The 20,333-nt window shown below is 47.9% G+C and overlaps 1 protein-coding gene across 12 annotated transcripts in view; it reads left to right on the forward strand.

Annotated features, from left to right (window-relative positions):
• The window catches only part of SDK2 (sidekick cell adhesion molecule 2), a 1,552,195-nt gene that overhangs the window by 321,723 nt on the left and 1,210,139 nt on the right, over window positions 1-20,333 (forward strand). For 2 of the 12 annotated variants that reach the window (XM_068263126.1, XM_068263134.1), the window contains one exon: window positions 3,696-3,775. The exons of the other annotated variants lie outside the window; for them this stretch is intronic. The gene's annotated coding sequence lies outside the window, so the exon portion shown is untranslated. The remainder of the gene's footprint in view (window positions 1-3,695; window positions 3,776-20,333) is intronic. 12 annotated transcript variants of the gene reach the window in all.

The following is a 20,333-nucleotide window of genomic DNA, read 5'->3' on the forward strand; positions in this document are numbered from 1 at the left end:
CTGAAAATTGGATTTGTTCAATTCTTAAAGCATGTGTTGTTTTGAATAAAGTATTGCTTTTGGCGCATTATTTTTAAGCTTAAAATATTCTTGAGAGTTGTGCTTGTCTACAGCTGCACACGTATCCATGCAAAGAGGGGTGTAACTTAACCATCTTGTTCCACCCCACAAAATTTGAAAGGCAACGCCCCCACTCCTCTTCATGGTGTTTTGTGTGCACTGCCAGCCCCACTGTTTCTGCAGCTATGAAATATCATTTTTGCGCCCCCACTCCCCCAGAGGAGCTTCATATTATACCCCGTACCTGCGCCAAAGAGATCCTCTTCACTTCCTCTTTAGTGTAGCCGTCATGCAGCCAATACCCTAGTGGCTCACAGCACTGCATGTCTTGTGACAGGCACCGGGATGTACTAGGTAATAGGCTGCATGACGGCTACACTGAAGAGGACCTGTTCTCTGCCGGAATGAGATACAGTATGAAGCTCTATTGTGGCTGCTCTGCACGCAGGACTGGGCCCCTTAGCCCTTACCCCCCACCCCCTGAACTGTGGGGATTGCAGGGGATATTGTTATGCCTCTGCATGCAGACGTAAGACCACTATACTGGATAGTGGAGTATTCCGAAAGTGGAGTCTTGCCACAACACCAGGCTACCTACTTGCTCTGAATGACAGATCTACCGAAGCAAATGCTAGCATAGTGATTGGCACAAGCTTCTGCCCATTTCTTGTGCATAGCAATGAATATGGATGAGGTGTGTGTGAACTGTGCAGCTAAAAAAAAACAAATGTGCAAACTCTTTCCATGCTCCACTCTTGTCATTGCCCTTACCCATGCCCTTCAGCAACATATTTTCTGCTGTAATGCTGGGAAATCTAGTGTGGTATTGTTCTTCCCACTTTGGGAGTCACATGATCTCACCTTATTGCCCCGCCCAGCAGCTGAATCCATGCAAGAGAGGAAGGAGGCTGTACTGCAGTGGCAAGCATACTGTATTTGACTTATGAAACTTATGGTGTTTTGTGTACTACTTTCTACAGACGGTTTATATATTTACTTATCAGCCTCGTCATTAGAATCTGTCTTGTCTTTCTCACAGCCTACGCTCAGAACAGAGAGAGATAATAGCGTATGAAAAATGTAAGCCGCAACCTGGTATGCTCTCATTATAGGCTGATTAGCCTGGGGGAGCCTCCCGGTGAGCTTGTTCTCAAATTATTTCATAATATATTAACACCTAATTCCAGTCCACAGAGAGAAAAAATACATTTTACAAGCAGCTTTATTGGAGCACAATGTATAAACATCAAAATAAAACAATTAACACTCAACCAGTCATAACAACAGTAGTGACGACAACAAAAGCTGAGGAGTATCATTAAAATAGACACAGCCATGACAAACGTTCATTGTAAGCTGATCCGAGGGCCGGGAGTGGTGGGCGGAGTTTCCAACCTGACCGCCTAGTTAGATCGTTGTACTGACAAGTGCCCTACTCCCCCCAAAGCCCCCCCCCCCCCCCCCCCCCCACACACACACACAGTAAATTGATCAAATTTGACCAGAAATGGATTGATTGATTGAGTGATCGATCATGCTGCCTGCGGCATCGATTTCTAGCCTATTCAATCAGAGCAGTCGAATTGGCCATATATTGAGGGCAGAAATCGATGAGTGTATGGGTACCGTAAGAGCAGGAGAACGGAGGGAGCCCAGAGTACACCGAGGGACCTCACAGACTACAGGGGGCTGAAGGATGGCATTTTTTTGTTGTGTTCAGGGTCATTTTAAAGAGAAGCTGTCAGCAATACTATCTCAGAAAAAAAGCACCTATTTAAGTAGATAAATACTTGCTCTGTTCACGTTTTGATTTGAGCAATTTTTCTTAGTTTAACCACTTGCCGACCAAGTGGTTTCCTATTGATCTGTGCTGGGTGGGCTCTTCAGCCCCCAGCACAGATCGTATTGCAGGCAGGGCGATCAGACTCCCCCCCTTTTTTTCCCCACTAGGGGGATGTCCTGCTGGGGGGGTCTGATCGCCGCCGCTCTGCTGTGCCTTGCGGGGGGGGGGGCTCCTCAAAGCCCCCCTCCGCAGCGCTATTCCCCCCTCCCTCTCCTTCCCTCCCTCTCCCTGGCTCTGTAGGCGGTACAGGACGGCGTCCTGTACCGCCTCTGATAGGCTTCAGCCTATCAAACGGCGGCGATCCCCGGCCTATCAGAGGCCGGGGATTGCCGATCTCCTTTACGGCGCTGCTGCAGCGCCGTGCACTGTAAACACCGGGGATTTCTTCCCCGCGTGTTTACATTTCGCCTGCGAGCCGCGATCGGAGGCTCGCAGGCAGTTCACGGAGACATGGAAACCCACAGACAACCAGTTTACGCCAATCAGCGTTAGCTGGTCGTCAAGAGGTTACAAAAAAAAAATTCCTTCTTAGGATTCTCCATCTTAACTGTGTCTATTGTGAAGCCAATCCTGATGTCATTTCCTCCCTTACTCTCCTCTGCCTGATTGTGTACGCATTGCCCGCCCTCCACTATAGAACGTGCATTGTCTCAGCATGAGAAATATTGGCCAATCAGAGAGGAACAGAGGTGTGGGAGGGGAAAACGAGAAGGAAAGAGGCTTCAGCCAATCTGGCTGCATTAGGTAAGGTGAAAGTAAAGGAGCAAAAAAAGACAACCCAGCATGCCCTGCAACTTCCTTTGTGCGGCAGATGTACCAAATAAGAGCCACAAAAACTGGGGAATGTTGTTTTATAGATAAGAAAACTAAGAGTGATTTTTAACTTTTGGATTGCTTGGTTAGCATCCTTATTACGTGTTTACCAGATGAAAATAAAGAATTGATTTTTTATTTTATGCCCGACAGTTACACTTTAAAGGGAGTCTGAAGTGAAAATTAAAAAGTAAAAACAGATACTTGCCTAAGGAGAGGAAAGGCTCTGGGTCCCATAGAGTCTTCCCTCTCCTCTCCTCATCTTGCCATTCCTGCACTGGCTCCCCCGTTAGCGGTCTCCGACTGATTGGTTGGAGACTGCTCTCTTCCGCTGTGGGCGGGCTTTGGAAGTCCATACTGTGCATGCATGAGTTCCCTCTCTCACGCACTCGCGCATGTGCAGTATGGAGCCGCCCGTGCTTCCGAAGACTTCCGAAGCCTCCCACATCAGGAAATGTAAGTGAAAAGGCTGCAGGGGAATGAGAGTCTGAGGCAAACTTGTGAGGATGCCCCCTCTCCATAGGTAGTAAAATTGCCCACAGTAAAGGTAGCCAGGAAGGGAGGCAGCGGGGACAGCGGTGGGGAGGGGCGGCTGAAGTAGTTGCCTCCTCCTTCTGCGTTCCAGAGGTGAGTAATTACTTCACCCGCCAGGTGCCTGACACAATGGGAGACACTGCGCTCATAGCTGGAGGGGGAGAGTGGACACGGGGACATAGGTAGGGCAGGGGGAGTCCGAACCCCCGCCTCTCCGCTTCTGTGCCCGCCGCCCCCCTTCCTGGCTGCTACCCCCTCCAGCTCGGCGCCTCCCCACCCCCGGCCAGGCGGGCACAGCCTCCCCCTTCCACCACCTGAGGAACCTGCCTCACCTCGCCTCATGGGGAGCCCGGGTGTGTCTGTAGGACCCCAGAGCCTTCCCTCTCCTTAGGTAAGCATCTGTTGTTGTTTTTTGTTGTTTTATTTTTTTTAATTTTCTCTTCAGATTCACTTGAGGGATGAATTTCAGATCTCCCATCTTCCTAACACCTTCTTATGTATGATGTCTTCGAAGAAATACTGAAGGTAGACATGAATCTATATAAATAAAAATGATTGCTTCGAACCCTGCCCGCTGAAACTAGGTTAAGTAATTCAAACCCTCCTGGGGATACTATAGATGGGGATGAATCCACCTAACGTCAAATAATGTATGATTTGCATGTATCTGTATCTCTAGCCTGCCCTGGAATATTTCAGCAGAGAAATCTCTCCTCTATCCAGAAGTTATCTGAGAACCTTTTATTATTCTCCTCCTCCAACCACTGAAATGAGACTCTGTCATGAAGGGCCGGATGAACGTCTGGGGTCCTGATAATAGACACTCTTTTGGGGGTGGGGATTGAGGCCAAATTTAACTCCTGCTCTACCTTGACAAATAGCTAACCTAACACCTAACCCTTAACCCCCCCCCCCCTCCCTCCCCCCCCCCACACACACACACACACACCAGAGGGGTATCTAGAGGGGTGCAGGCATGGCATGTGCCATGGGTGCCACAAAACCATGGGTGCCATGCCTGCCACCATGCCTCCCCATCACTCAGACCTCATCACTCAGATTAATTATTATATAGGGAACATGGCTCCTTCATTTATGTATGTAGGGCACACTTGCCATGTAAGAAAAGAGGACAAAGAGGATATAAGAAGAGATATTTCCAAAATAGGAACATCAGCAGTATCCCGAGCCAAGATACTGCTGGAGCTCACAAGGGGAAGCCTCAGGGTCCCAATGAGGCTTCCCTCATCCCTGTAGCTGCAGGCAGTCCAGCGCTGGCTCCCCTGAAGTGTCCCGCAATCCTCCCTCGACAAGCCTGACAAGCTGAATTTATTTACCTTCCCTGGCTCCAGCGGGTGGCGCTGTTGCGGATCTCAGCACAGAGATAGGCGGAAATAGCCAATCTCTTTCGGGTCCGCTCTACTGCACAGGTGCAGGAGACTTGCGCCTGCGCAGTACAGCGGGCAGAGAATTTCTGCCTATCCCCGAGCAGAGAGCAGATACTGCGCCTGCGCTGCAACGGGGAAGGTAAATATTTACATCCCCGCTGTTCGGAGGGGCACAGCGAGACCGCCGTGGGACACAGGAGGATGGGGAAGCCTCGATAGGATCCGGAGGCTCCCCCACCCGAGGGGAGTACCCCCCAGGGGAACTTTTTTTAGTTACAGGTTTTCTTTAATATGTTTCTAATAATTACTAATAAAAGAGAAGATTAGGTTGAATGTCAAAAAGTTTATAAAATTGTCCCCAAACACAAAGTTTGCCAAAGATGCTAACAGGAAGAACAACTCTTTGCCTTGGTGGCATCTGATGGGACTATGACCCTTTGCCCTTTGTTATGGTGGTTAGCTTGAATATTGACAAAAAGACTCCTGATGTTAAGAGGTGTTCTTGCCCAGCATAAAGCCAGTTTGAATGCCAAAATGTTTAGTAAATAAAGACGCCACAATATCTGTTGGTCTGTAAATCACAGAACCAACCACATTGGAGGAACGGACTTGTCGATGGATCCTATTTTAATCAGACATGATCCAATTTGTTGCTTCTGTTTTGTCTGTTGCAGTTACGGAATGCTAATTGTTGTTACAGACACCAGATAAATGTCGGACAGGTCATAATAGCAATTCTATGTCCAATGTAACGGACAGATCTGAACAGTGGATTCGTGTCACACAAACCCGGCATAGTACAGCCTAAAAGAGGCACTAACCCGGGGCTGAACTTCATTCCAATCAGTGGCTGACAACCCTTTTCCCACAAGAAATCTTTACCTTTTTTCAAACAGATTATCAGGGGTGTCTGTATGGTTGATATTGTGGTGAAACCCCTCCCACAGTGTGATGTCATGACCATGGTCCTCACAGTTTACTGACTGTGTAACCTTGTTGCATTGTGGAAAACAGTTGTTCCAACTGCCAAGTAAGCCATATCTCCTGCTGCAGAATGTTCGTTTAGTGAGAGTTCTATGCGCAGAGATCGCCTGGCAGTGGCAGGACTAAAGATGTCGCCACTTGTTACACATTTCAGAATGTAATTTTTCACTACCGTTCCTCTATAAAGTAAACCTGAGACATTGCAATCAGAAGGATTTAGGCTCCCTGCACACTGCAAATCTGTTTCCCATTCCGATTCCCATTCCGATTTTCAATTCCGATTTGCCCTGAATACATTCAACAGAAAAACGGATCAAAAAATGCAGCATGCAGTAAAGATTAAAAATCGAACCAGATGTAAAAACCGATTAAAAAGCGGAATCGGAATCGCATACAGTGTGCAGGCAGGCGCGGAGCTAGGGGGGGTCGGGGTAGGACAAGTGCCCCGGGGCGCCGGGTCCCCAAGGGCACCCTCCGCCTAGCTGAGCAGCGGGTTTTTTTTTTCTTTTGGGGTGGGGGGGGGGGGGCAGTGCAGAGAAGAGGGAGAGCTGTGCGGACGACGGGGAAGGGGGGCAATCTCCCCCCTCCTTCCCTCACCTTAGGTGCTTTCGCTCCCTCGCTCTCCCCTCCATTACTGTCCGGGTGGCTTGTGGCTGGCAGCGGAGGGCGGAACTCACCTCCGTCTCGCTCCAGCGCCGGCCGCAGGTCCCGCAGCCGCTGCTCTGGTCTGGACCATACCAGAGCAGCGGCAGATCCATCCGGCGCTGCGACGAGACAGAGGTAAGTTCCGCCCGCCGCTGCCAGCCACGAGCCACCCGGACAGTAATGAAGGGGAGAGCGAGGGAGGGAGAGCACCTAAGGTGAGGGAAGGAGGGGGGAGATTGCCCCCCTTCCCCGCCGTCCGCACAGCTCTCCCTCTTCTCTGCGCTGCTCCCCTCCTGCTGGGGAGGGGGACACCTGGCTACCTACTCTGGGCACCTATACCCCTGCCTACATATATTGGGCACATATACCCCTAACTACATATATTGGTCACATATACACCTGGCTACCTACTCTGGGCACCTATACCCCTGCCTACATATATTGGGCACATATACACCTGGCTACCTACTCTGGGCACCTATACCCCTGCCTACATATATTGGGCACATATACCCCTAACTACATATATTGGTCACATATACGCCTGGCTACCTACTCTGGGCACCTATACCCATGCCTACATATATTGGGCACATATACCCTTAACTACATATATTGGTCACATATACACCTGGCTACCTACTCTGGGCACCTATACCCCTGCCTACATATATTGGGCACATATACCCCTAACTACATATACTGGGCATATATACACCTGGCTACCTACTCTGGGCACCTATACCCCTGCCTACATATATTGGGCACATATACCCCTAACTACATATACTGGGCACATATATCCCTGGCTACCTACTCTGGGCACATATACCCCTGCCTACATGTTCTGGGCACATATACCCCTAACTACATATACTGGGCACATATACCCCTAACTACATATAATGGGTGCATATACCCCTGGCTACATATACTGGGCACATATACCCCTGACTATATATACTGGGCACATATACCCCTGACTATATATACTGGGCACATATTATACCCCTGGCTACATATACTGGGCACATATACCTCTGGCTACATATACTGGGGACACATACCCCTGCCTACATATACTGGGCACATATACCCCTGGCTACCTGTTCTGTGGACATCTCTACCCCTGGCTACCTGTTCTGGGGACATCTATACTGCTAGCCACCTATTCTGGGGACACCTATAGACCTGGGGCTATTTTTGGGGAACCACTGCTGTCAGATTGAGTGTATTTTGGGGAACTGCTGCCAGGTGAGAGGTGTCTACCATATTAAGGGGGGCATTCTGCCTATTTATGTGAAATGCTGTCTATTTATGTGCCTCATGACTGCTGAATTTGTCTTGTTGGGGGCCTCATGGTTACTGAATTTGTCTTGTTGGGGGCCTCATAATTTGTTGGGAGCCTCAAGATTGCTGAATTTGTCTTGTTAGGGGCCTCATGATTGCTGAATTTGTCTTGTTGGGGGCCTCATGATTGCTAAATTTGTCTTGTTGGGGGCCTCATGATTGCTAAATTTGTCTTGTTGGGGGCCTCATGATTGCTGAATTTGTCTTGTTAGGGGCCTCATGATTGCTGAATTTGTCTTGTTAGGGGCCTCATGATTGCTGAATTTGTCTTGTTGGGGGCCTCATGATTGCTGAATTTGTCTTGTTAGGGGCCTCATGATTGCTGAATTTGTCTTGTTAGGGGCCTCATGATTGCTAAATTTGTCTTGTTGGGGGCCTCATGATTGCTGAGTTGGTCATGTTGGGGGCCTCATGTTTGCTCATGATTGCGGAATTTGTCTTGATGGGGGAGGGGCTCATGATTGCTGAATTTGTCTTGGAACATGCTGGAAGGTACATACTGAGGGAGGGTGGGTGAGCGTAAGTCTGCTAACCTCCATGTACATTTGGCCCCACCCATAACCACGCCCACATTTGGCCACGCCACTTCACCTTAGCAGGCGCATTAATAGTCTTTGTCCCCAGGCGCTGAAAACCCTAGCTACGCCTCTGTGTGCAGGGAGCCTTGTACTTACCTGAGGCTTCCTCCAGCCCCCCTTAGGCTTTCTCTCCAGTCCCCTCTGTTCTCCTGCAGTCAGCCCCAGCACTTGGGGACTACTACGCATTTGCAGCCCTTGCCGCCTGTCTCCTTGGTCGCTTTCCCATGGCCAGAAGTGTTCTGCTCCTGCACAGTTAGTTAAAGTGAACCTCCAGACTAAAAATCTACTCAGCAGCCCTGAAAAGGCTTAGTGTTTCACAGCATCAGAATTATGTTTTTCTTAGCCTCATTTTTAGCTGCACAGAAGCTAAGCTCCACCACATCAAAGAAAACTGCCCAGGCATTTTCCCCCTGATGCTGTGCTAAGCATGATGGGATTTCTGATGTTGTTCTCATTGCTTAGAAACTGGGAAGGGTGATCAGGACACAGGACAGTTGGAACTGTGTCTCATGCTCCCTGTCACCTCCTTTCAACCAAAAAGATGGCTGCCCTCATGAAATCACAAACATTTGCCTGTTCTTTTAAAACAGGGTGGGTAAGAGATTATATTACCTATCTATTTTAATTAACATAACTAATGTAACTTAACGACAGTATGCTTGTTTAGGCTGAAGTTCCTCTTTAAGTCTTGTAATTACGCGCAGAACGCTCCTGGTTTAAGCGCAGTAGTCCCTGACTGGCCAAGTTGGGGACTTTACCAGATTGCCAGCGGCGGAATGGACGAGACCGGACGGACAGCGAGAGAGCCCATGGGCTGTAGGGGGCTGGAGGAAGCCCCACGTAAGTATTAAGGTAGTAACACACTAGGCAGAATCACATATGCGGTGTCCACTATGTGCTGCTATGGAAACGCATGTGCGACTCTGCCTTGTGTGTTCCTACCCTGAGTCCCTTTGATTCCTATGTCTGAGGTACCCTTTAATATTTACTTTCCACCCATGCGTTTTACTTTTCCAAACAAACTTATTGATATTGATCTAAAAAAAATGAAATAGAAGTACGCTTAGGTCTTGCTCACAATCGGCATTCCATCGTTCTGGTCGTTTGCACAATTAAATGGAAATGCCAAATTAACATAGATAAGATCTGGCTGTTCTTTGGACCCATACAGCTTCCTGGGAGTTCCGGTTCTAGACACATTACATCAATCGTCTGCTTACGCTTGCATATTATGGGCACGATCAATTAATATTTACCTGCATGTCTGATCACTCAACAACCAATACCATTTATTGCTCGTTGTAGATTGGAGACTGCAGAAGAATTTACTTCTGATCACGGGACTAACCAGTCATCTTGAACAGATCATTCATTAACTGGAAATAAATATTGGCTTATGTGTATAAGGATTTAGTTGTACCAGAAGAGCTGGAAATAAATATACGTGACAAAATGAACATCTTGAGGTCTCTTGCGCACTACATGCGATTCCGATTTGCGATTTTGAATCTGTACTGCATGCTGCGTTTTTTTTCTGCAAAGCAAAAGACAATCGGTGTATGGAGGGATTATCTGAGACAGCTCTGGATATAGAGTGACAGGATACAGGAGACAGTCAGTGTATGAAGGGATTATCAGAGACAGCTCTGGATATAGAGTGACAGGTTACAGGAGACAGTCGGTGTATGGAGGGATTACCAGAGACAGCTCTGGATATAGAATGACAGGTTACAGGAGACAGTCTGTGTATGGAGGGATTATCAGAGAAAGCTCTGGAAATAGAGAGACAGGTTACAGGAGACAGTCAGTGTATGGAGGGATTATCAGAGACTGCTCTGGATATAGAGTGTCAGGTTACAGGAGACAGTCAGTGTATGAAGGGATTATCAGAGACAGCTCTGGATATAGAGTGACAGGTTACAGGAGACAGTCGGTGTATGGAGGGATTACCAGAGACAGCTCTGGATATAGAATGACAGGTTACAGGAGACAGTCAGTGTATGGAGGGATTATCAGAGAAAGCTCTGGAAATAGAGAGACAGGTTACAGGAGACAGTCAGTGTATGGAGGGATTATCAGAGACTGCTCTGGATATAGAGTGACAGGATACAGGAGACAGTCAGTGTATGAAGGGATTATCAGAGACAGCTCTGGATATAGAGTGACAGGTTACAGGAGACAGTCGGTGTATGGAGGGATTACCAGAGACAGCTCTGGATATAGAATGACAGGTTACAGGAGACAGTCAGTGTATGGAGGGATTATCAGAGAAAGCTCTGGAAATAGAGAGACAGGTTACAGGAGACAGTCAGTGTATGGAGGGATTATCTGAGACAGCTCTGGATATAGAGTGACAGGATACAGGAGACAGTCAGTGTATGAAGGGATTATCAGAGACAGCTCTGGATATAGAGTGACAGGTTACAGGAGACAGTCGGTGTATGGAGGGATTACCAGAGGCAGCTCTGGATATAGAATGACAGGTTACAGGAGACAGTCAGTGTATGGAGGGATTATCTGAGACAGCTCTGGATATAGAGTGACAGGATACAGGAGACAGTCAGTGTATGAAGGGATTATCAGAGACAGCTCTGGATATAGAGTGACAGGTTACAGGAGACAGTCGGTGTATGGAGGGATTACCAGAGACAGCTCTGGATATAGAATGACAGGTTACAGGAGACAGTCAGTGTATGGAGGGATTATCAGAGAAAGCTCTGGAAATAGAGAGACAGGTTACAGGAGACAATCAGTGTATGGAGGGATTATCAGAGACTGCTCTGGATATAGAGTGTCAGGTTACAGGAGACAGTCAGTGTATGAAGGGATTATCAGAGACAGCTCTGGATATAGAGTGACAGGTTACAGGAGACAGTCGGTGTATGGAGGGATTATCAAAGACAGCTCTGGATATAAAGTGACAGGTTACAGGAGACAGTCGGTGTATGGAGGGATTATCAGAGAAAGCTCTGGAAATAGAGAGACAGGTTACAGGAGACAGTCAGTGTATGGAGGGATTATCAGAGACTGCTCTGGATATAGAGTGTCAGGTTACAGGAGACAGTCAGTGTATGAAGGGATTATCAGAGACAGCTCTGGATATAGAGTGACAGGTTACAGGAGACAGTCAGTGTATGGAAGGATTATCAGAGACAGCTCTGGATATAGAGTGACAGGTTACAGGAGACAGTCGGTGTATGGAGTGATTATCAGAGACAGCTCTGGATATAAAGTGACAGGTTACAGGAGACAGTCAGTGTATGGAGGGATTATCAGAGACAGCTCTGCATATAGAGTGACAGGTTACAGGAGACAGTCAGTGTATGGAGGGATTATCAGAGACAGCTCTGGATATAAAGTGACAGGTTACAGGAGACAGTCGGTGTATGGAGGGATTATCAGAGACAGCTCTGGATATAGAGTGACAGGTTACAGGAGACAGTCAGTGTATGGAGGGATTATCAGAGACAGCTCTGGATATAGAGTGTCAGGTTACAGGAGACAGTCAGTGTATGGTGTAATTATCAGAGACAGCTCTGGATATAGAGTGACAGGTTACAGGAGACAGTCAGTGTACGGAGGGATTATCAGAGACAGCTCTGGATATAGAGTGACAGGTTACAGGAGACAGTCAGTGTATGAAGGGATTATCAGAGACAGCTCTGGATATAGAGTGACAGGTTACAGGAGACAGTCTATGGAGGGATTATCAGAGACAGCTCTGGATATAGAGTGACAGGTTACAGGTGACAGTCGGTGTATGAAGGGATTATCAGAGACAGCTCTGGATATAGAGTGGCAGGTTACAGGAGACAGTGTATGGAGGGATTATCAGAGACAGCTCTGGATATAGAGTGACAGGTTACAGGAGACAGTCGGTGTATGGAGGGATTACCAGAGACAGCTCTGGATATAGAATGACAGGTTACAGGAGACAGTCCATAATTGGAGGGATTATCAGAGACAGCTCTGGATATAGAGTGACAGGTTACAGGAGACAGTCAGTGTATGGAGGGATTATCAGAGACAGCTCTGGATATAGAGTGACAGGTTACAGGAGACAGTCGGTGTATGGAGGGATTACCAGAGACAGCTCTGGATATAGAATGACAGGTTACAGGAGACAGTCCATAATTGGAGGGATTATCAGAGACAGCTCTGGATATAGAGTGACAGGTTACAGGAGACAGTCAGTGTATGGAGGGATTATCAGAGACAGCTCTGCATATAGAGTGACAGGTTACAGGAGACAGTCGGTGTATGGAGGGATTATCAAAGACAGCTCTGGATATAGAGTGACAGGTTACAGGAGACAGTCGGTGTATGAAGGGATTATCAGAGACAGCTCTGGATATAGAGTGACAGTTTACAGGAGACAGTCGGTGTATGAAGGGATCATCAGAGACAGCTCTGGATATAGAGTGACAGGTTACAGGAGACAGTCAGTGTATGGAGGGATTATCAGAGACAGCTCTGGATATAGAGTGACAGGTTACAGGAGACAGTCCATAATTGGAGGGATTATCAGAGACAGCTCTGGATATAGAGTGACAGGTTACAGGAGACAGTGTATGGAGAGATTATCAGAGACAACTCTGGATATAGAGTGACAGGTTACAGGAGACAGTCGGTGTATGGAGGGATTATCAGAGACAGCTCTGGATATAGAGTGACAGGTTACAGGAGACATTCAGTGTATGGAGGGATTATCAGAGACAGCTCTGGATATAGAGTGACAGGGTACAGGAGACAGTCGGTGTATGGAGGGATTATCAGAGACAGCTCTGGATATAGAGTGACAGGTTACAGGAGACAGTCATTGTATGGAGGGACTATCAGAGACAGCTCTGGATATAGAGTGACAGGTTACAGGAGACAGTCGGTGTATGGAGGGATTATCAGAGACAGCTTTGTATGCAGACTGTGCTGTGCTGGATGTGATTATACTGGAGGGAGCAGGAGAGAACTTCAGCACGAAGTGATGCTTGCAATAGATTTGTTAATTGGGTTCTTGGTTGTATTATTGACAGACGGGGATCAGCGGTTACAGGAGGCCGGAGCGTGACGCAAATAAACAGTGATAAAGAACTGCTCTAATAGAATGAAATTAACTAACCAGAGCAAGCGCAAAGTACCAGAATAACACTGTTTTCTTTTTTATATGATTCACAAATGAGTAAGCTCTGCCTTGGTCAAACCTCTCCTTACCCCGGCTGTGAATGTTGGCCAGAACTTACTTTAGGTTGTATTGTCATAATCCACACGTGGAAAAAAATCTCCCATTTCCTCTCTTAATCTTTCTAACACAAAAGAGGCAGCAGTAAATGAAACTTTCCTTTTGTTGCAGTGGGAAAGTTTTTCCTCTAGGGCTTAAGTTAAAGCCCTGAATGTGAACAGGGATGGGAAGTGATCGAGAATCTGTCCAATGGGCTCACAGGTTAAAGGAGGCAGAGCAACCTTATAGTCTGTTTGCTGCTTTATCCAACTCTATCAAAGGTTGGCCTTCAACTGGGCTTTAAATAATAAAGTATAATGTTAACCATAATAAAAGATATTTTAATAGGTACTCTCTTGTGTATAGAAGCTCCAACAAAGTTAGGACAGGGGTGTCAAACTCAATTACAAAGTGAGCCGAAATTTAGCTCTGTGGCCAAGTCGCAGGCCAACCTCAATGTCTAATTACCATCTCTCCCTTATAAGGTTCCCTGGTTTCTAGTGCCCCTCTCCATCCCCTTTACAGTTCCCTGGTATCTAGTGCACCCCCCCCCCCTGCTCCATCCCCTATACAGTTCCATGATGTTTAGTGGTCCTTCCTCCTCTATACAGTTCCTTGGTGTCTAGTGGCCCCCTTCCCTCTCCTATACAGTTCCGTGGTATCTAGTGCTTTCCTCCTCTTTATATGGCTTCTCTTGTGATCTAGGGCTTACCCTCTAATATAGCTTCTCTGGGGGTTTAGAGTGGGCCAAACATAATGCATAAGTGAGGAAACCACCTGAGGGCCAAATCAGATGGCCTCGAGGGCCGGAGTTTCACATGTATAAGTTAGGAGGTATAGAGAAAGTAAGATTTTCATGACGTTGATTTTTTTTAAATCAGGAAGTAGCTTTCAAAATCGTGGATACAGGCTGCCATTTTCACACTTATTGTCATCTGAAGCCTTACCTCTTATCCAGCTTCTAGAAACTGTGGACAGCACTATCTCTCCACACATCCTGCTTCAGCACTACAGGCAGCACTATCTGTCCACACATCCTGTTTCATCACCAATCCACAGCACTGTCTGTCTACACATCCTGCTTCAGCACCATGGAGAGCACTATCTGTCCACACATCCTGCTTCAGCACTACAGGCAGCACTATCTGTCCACACATCCTGCTTCATCACCAATCCACAGCACTACCTGTCCACACATCCTGCTTCATCACCATGGACAGCACTATTTGTCCACACATCCTGCTTCAGCACCATGGACAGCACTATCTGTCCACACATCCTGCTTCATCACCATGGACAGCACTATCTGTCCACACATCCTGCTTCAGCACCATGGAGAGCACTCTCTGTCCACACATCCTGCTTCATTGCCAACCCACAGCACTATCTGTCCACACATCCTGCTTCATCACCATGGACAGCACTATTTGTCCACACATCCTGCTTCAGCACCATGGAGAGCACTATCTGTCCACACATCCTGCTTCATCACCAATCCACAGCACTATCTGTCCACACATCCTGCTTCAGCACCATGGAGCACTATCTGTCCACACATCCTGCTTCATCACCAATCCACAGCACTATCTGTCCTCACATTCTGCTTCAGCACCATGGAGAGCGCTATCCACACATCCTGCTTCAGCACCAATCCACAGCACTATCAGTCCACACACCATGCTTCAGCACCATGGAGAGCACTATCTGTCCACACATCCTGCTACAGCACCATGGAGGGCACTATCTGTCCACACATCCTGCTTCATCACCGTGGAGAGCACTATCTGTCCACACATCCTGCTTCAGCACCATGGACAGTACTATCTGTCCACACATCCTGCTTCATCACCATGGACAGCACTATCTCCCCACACATCCTGCTTCATCACCAATCCACAGCACTATCTGTCCACACATTCTGCTTCAGCACCATGGAGAGCGCTATCCACACATCCTGCTTCAGCACCAATCCACAGCACTATCAGTCCACACACCATGCTTCAGCACCATGGACAGCACTATCTGTCCACACATCCTACTTCAGCACCAACCCACAGCACTATCTGGCCACACATTCTGCTTCAGCACCATGGACAGCACTATCTGTCCACACATCCTGCTTCAGCACCAATCCACAGCACTATCTGTCCACACATCCTGCTTCAGCACCATGGACAGCACTATCTGTACATACATCCTGCTTCATCACCAATCCACAGCACTCTCTGTCCACACATTCTGCTTCATCACCAATTCACAGCACTATATGTCCACACATCATGCTTCATCACCATGGACAGCACTATCTGTCCACACATCCTGCTTCATCACCAATCCACAGCACTCTCTGTCCACACATCCTGCTTCATCACCAATTCACAGCACTATCTGTCCACACATCCTGCTTTAGCACCATGGAGAGCACTCTGTCCACACATCCTGCTTTAGCACCATGGACAGCACTATCTGTCCACACATCCTGCTTCAGCACCATGGAGAGCGCTATCCACACATCCTGCTTCAGCACCAATCCACAGCACTATCAGTCCACACACCATGCTTCAGCACCATGGACAGCACTATCTGTCCACACATCCTACTTCAGCACCAATCCACAGCACTATCTGTCCACACATCCTGCTTCAGCACCATGGAGAGCACTATCTGTCCACACATCCTGCTTCATTGCCAACCCACAGCACTATCTGGCCACACATTCTGCTTCAGCACCATGGACAGCACTATCTGTCCACACATCCTGCTTCAGCACCAATCCACAGCACTATCTGTCCACACATCCTGCTTCAGCACCATGGAGCACTATCTGTCCATACATCCTGCTTCATCACCAATCCACAGCACTCTCTGTCCACACATCCTGCTTCATCACCAATTCACAGCACTATATGTCCACACATCATGCTTCATCACCATGGACAGCACTATCTGTCCACACATCCTGCTTCATCACCAATTCACAGCACTATCTGTCCACACATCCTGCTTTAGCACCATGGAGAGCACTCTGTCCACACATCCTGCTTTAGCACCATGGACAGCACTATCTGTCCACACATCCTGCTTCAGCACCATGGAGAGCGCTATCCACACATCCTGCTTCAGCACCAATCCACAGCACTATCAGTCCACACACCATGCTTCAGCACCATGGACAGCACTATCTGTCCACACATCCTACTTCAGCACCATGGAGAGCACTATCTGTCCACACATCCTGCTTCATTGCCAACCCACAGCACTATCTGGCCACACATTCTGCTTCAGCACCATGGACAGCACTATCTGTCCACACATCCTGCTTCAGCACCAATCCACAGCACTATCTGTCCACACATCCTGCTTCAGCACCATGGAGCACTATCTGTCCATACATCCTGCTTCATCACCAATCCACAGCACTCTCTGTCCACACATCCTGCTTCATCACCAATTCACAGCACTATATGTCCACACATCATGCTTCATCACCATGGACAGCACTATCTGTCCACACATCCTGCTTCATCACCAATCCACAGCACTCTCTGTCCACACATCCTGCTTCATCACCAATTCACAGCACTATCTGTCCACACATCCTGCTTTAGCACCATGGAGAGCACTCTGTCCACACATCCTGCTTTAGCACCATGGACAGCACTATCTGTCCACACATCCTGCTTCAGCACCATGGAGAGCACTATCTGCCCACACATCCTGCTTCATCACCATGTAGAGCACTATCTGTCCACACATCCTGCTTCATCACCAATCCACAGCACTATCTGTCCACACATCCTGCTTTAGCACCATGGACAGCACTATCTGTCCACACATCCTGCTTCAGCACCATGGAGAGCACTATCTGCCCACACATCCTGCTTCATCACCATGGAGAGCACTATCTGTCCACACACACTGCTTCATCACCAACCGACAGCACTATCTGCCCACACACCCTGCTTCATCACCATGGACAGCACTATCTGTCCACACATCCTACTTCAGCACCAATCCACAGCACTATCTGTCCACACATCCTGCTTCAGCACCATGGAGAGCACTATCTGTCCACACATCCTGCTTCATTGCCAACCCACAGCACTATCTGGCCACACATCCTGCTTCATCACCAATCCACAGCACTCTCTGTCCACTCATTCTGCTTCATCACCAATTCACAGCACTATCTGTCCACACATCCTGCTTTAGCACCATGGAGAGCACTCTGTCCACACATCCTGCTTTAGCACCATGGACAGCACTATCTGTCCACACATCCTGCTTCAGCACCAAGACAAACACACGCAAGACAACATTTATATCGCGATTTTCTCCTGGCGGACTCAAAGCGCCAGAGCAGCAGCCACTAGGATGCGCTCTATAGGCAGTAGCAGTGTTAGGGAGACTTGCCAAAGGTCTCCTACTGAATAGGTGCTGGCTTACTGAACAGGCAGAGCCGAGATTCGAACCCTGGTCTCCTGTGTCAGAGGCAGAGCCCTTAACCATTACACTTTCCAGCCAACCAACCCACAGCACTATCTGTCCACACATCCTGCTTTAGCCCCAACCGACAGCACTATCTGTCCACACATCCTGCTTCATCACCATGGACAGCACTATCTGTCCACACATTTTGCTTCACTACCAATCCACAGCACTATCTGTCCACACACCCTGCTTCATTACCATGGAGAGCACTATCTGTCCACACATCCTGCTTCATCACCAATCCACAGCACTGTCTGTCCACACATCCTGCTTCATCAGCATGGAGAGCACTATCTGTCCACACATCCTGATTCAGCACCATAGACAACACCATCTGTCCACACATCCTGCTTCAGCACCAATCCACAGCACTATCTGTCCACGCATCCTGCTTCAGCACCATGGACAGCACTATCTGTCCACACATCCTGCTTCAGCACCAATCCACAGCACTATCTGCCCACACATCCTGCTTCATCACCAATTCACAGCACTATCTGTCCACACATCCTGCTTCATCACCAATCCACAGCACTATCTGTCCACACGCCCTGCTTCAGAATCATGGACAGCACTATATGTCCACACATCCTGCTTCAGCACCATGGACAGCACAATCTGTCCACACATCCTGCTTCAGCACCAATCCACAGCACTATCTGTCCACACATCCTGCTTCATCACCAACCCACAGCACTATCTGTCCACACGCCCTGCTTCAGCATCATGGACAGCACTATCTGTCCACACATCCTGCTTCAGCACCATGGACAGCACAATCTGTCCACACATCCTGCTTCAGCACCAATCCACAGCACTATCTGTCCACACATCCTGCTCCAGCATCATAGAGAGCACTATCTGTCCACACATCCTGCTTCAGCACCAATCCACATCACTATCTGTTCACACATCCTGCTTCAGCACCATGGAGGGCACTATCTGTCCACACACCCTGCTTCAGCACCAATCCACAACACTATCTGTCCACGCATCCTGCTTCAGCACCAGGGACAGCACCATCTGTCCACACATCCTGCTTCAGCACCAATCCACAGCACTATCTGTCCACACATCCTGCTTCAGCACCAATCCACAGCACTATCTGTCCACACATCCTGCTTCAGCACCAATCCACAGCACTATCTGTCCACACATCCTGCTTCAGCACCAATCCACAGCACTATCTGTCCACACATCCTGCTTCAGCACCATGGACAGCACTATCTGTCCACACATCCTGCTTCAGGACCATGGACAGCACTATCTCCCCACACATCCTGCTTCAGCACCATGGACAGCACTATCTTCCCACACATCCTGCTTCAGGACCATGGACAGCACTATCTCCCCACACATCCTGCTTCAGCACCAATCCACAGCACTATCTCCCCACACATCCTGCTTCAGCACCATGGACAGCACTATCTCCCCACACATCCTGCTGCAGCACCATGGACAGCACTATCTCCCCACACATCCTGCTGCAGCACCATGGAGAGCACTATCTGTCCACACATCCTGCTTCAGCACCATGGACAGCAGTTTTTCCTATTCCACCTTTCCATCCAAAGCAGCAAAAGGCACTGGCCTTACAGATCAGGTACACACTTTATACACTGAGGCCTTTTGCAGCTCCTAATGATTGCTGGTTATTTGCAAAGCACTGCAATCCTATTAGGATGGTATCACTAGCAGCAGTGTAATTGTTTTTGGAGTGACCCCGCAGTGATCGCATCAATGGTTTCAGAGCTAAATCATGATTTCTCCAGGAATCCAGTCGGTACCAGGCCTTAGGGCTGGGACCCACTGGAGCTGTTTTAACCGTACTTTTGGACTCATCAGTGATTCCAAACGTGCTAGGCTAATGAATGTCAATAAAGTTGATTCGACAGGCGTAAATATGATTTCCTAAAATCGCAGTCGTGGATCCTTCAGCATTTTTTGAAACACTTGGGCCTATCACTACAAAGTATTGGATCTCTGCAAAATTGTTTTCCAATCATTGTACAAAAGGGATTTTGCAGCAATTTTACTTCCAGGACCACACAAAAAAGTGCAAATTGCAATCGCTCTTCAATCGCTAGAATTAAATTTAAAATTGCTGTAAAATTGCTGGAAATTGCTCTTAAATGTGCAGGAAAAATTACTACCAAAAGCATTTAGCAATTGTGTTTTGCGCTTTTTAGTGCGGCCTATCCCACTGGTTTCAAGGTGCACTTTAACTTTTCATAGTCTATCCATTATAAAAATGTCTGAGCGTAAAATAATTCAGATTAAATTAACTTATACTACTCTTCCAGGTCTGTCTCCACTTATGTAAAGCATCAAGGAATGCTTGAGAAGCTTTTATACACAGCTATGAATCACTCCTGACAAGGGAGTATGTGAGATGATGTTATCGATAATAGAGGGTATTTTGCAAACAGAAT

Source organism: Hyperolius riggenbachi, chromosome 12, assembly GCF_040937935.1.
Source record: "Hyperolius riggenbachi isolate aHypRig1 chromosome 12, aHypRig1.pri, whole genome shotgun sequence".
Classification (NCBI taxonomy): domain Eukaryota; kingdom Metazoa; phylum Chordata; class Amphibia; order Anura; family Hyperoliidae; genus Hyperolius; species Hyperolius riggenbachi.